The following is a 1,175-nucleotide window of genomic DNA, read 5'->3' on the forward strand; positions in this document are numbered from 1 at the left end:
CTAGTGGTATCTAAGCAGAATGTCTTTTTTGTAGAGGAAGTGGTATACAGGAAGTTGTGTGCTCTTTAGCTGCTGCAGTGACAGCATTTGTAATCTGATGGCAATCTCTGCAGTCCTGATGTTAAAGTCCACAATATCGGCTTCATCCGTAAGTTCCTATACATTTAATGTGTATTAGTAAGTTTTGACACTGTTTTGAGTTAAATCATATGGAGGCAGATAGATGCTTGTATTTTGTCAGCAGATGTTTTATCTGTGGTCGTGTGTTTTTCACTAGGGCAATGTTATTCTCCCAGTGTAATGGAACATGTCTTCATTGTGTATTTTGTATTACTTTTCTTTGTACAGTTTTACAAAAAAGAGAGAGAGAGAATTTAATTTCATCATTAAATCCTGCCAAACACAAAGAGCGGCCTGTTTCTTGGAGGATGAAGTGCTGGGAATAAAGATTTAGCTGTATAGCTGAAATTACGTTGCCTGCAACAAACTTTAGTGAGGACAGCATAATAAGCCTATTGGGTCGGATTTTTGCATTGAGTCTTCTTTCCGACGTGTGAGACACACCGGATGCAAAGCACTTCCCACAAGTAATGGACACCTATTGGGGGCGCTATTTCTCCTATTTCTCTTGACCAGAACTGATGAAACTCTGTACTTCAAACATGATGATTAAACACACAACAGTCAAGCCCATAATTACTCATACCCATGGCAAATTTTTAGTTAAAGTTACTTTTATTCAACCAGCAAGTTTTGTTTTGACTGGAAATGACATAGGTGTCTGCCGAAAGAAAATAAGACAATGTACAAGATGTATTATTGTGGAAAAAAACCTTTCTCAGCTCTCACTGAGGACCTGCAGCTGTGCATTGTGGCTGCTCACAAGTCAGGAAAGGGCTACAAGGCCATATCTAAATGTTTTCAAGTTCCAGTGGCTACAGTACAAAGTATTATTAAAACATACATGATGTTCCGCACCAGGGAAAATCTCAGACGATTTGGTTGGAAGCCAAAAGTGACACCTGTGCTGGCCAAAATAAAAATCATAAATTTTATTTTCAGCTAAATTTATACAGTGCTGTTAATCTATGTTACAAATGTGTAATTTTAAAATTTATAAATCCAGAATATAAAAGATACATACTGGATTACTCAGATTATTGGATACGACCTCT

The sequence above is a fragment of the Haplochromis burtoni genome, unplaced genomic scaffold (genome assembly GCF_018398535.1).
Source record: "Haplochromis burtoni strain Fernald_Lab_line unplaced genomic scaffold, NCSU_Asbu1 Contig_379, whole genome shotgun sequence".
Taxonomy (NCBI): domain Eukaryota; kingdom Metazoa; phylum Chordata; class Actinopteri; order Cichliformes; family Cichlidae; genus Haplochromis; species Haplochromis burtoni.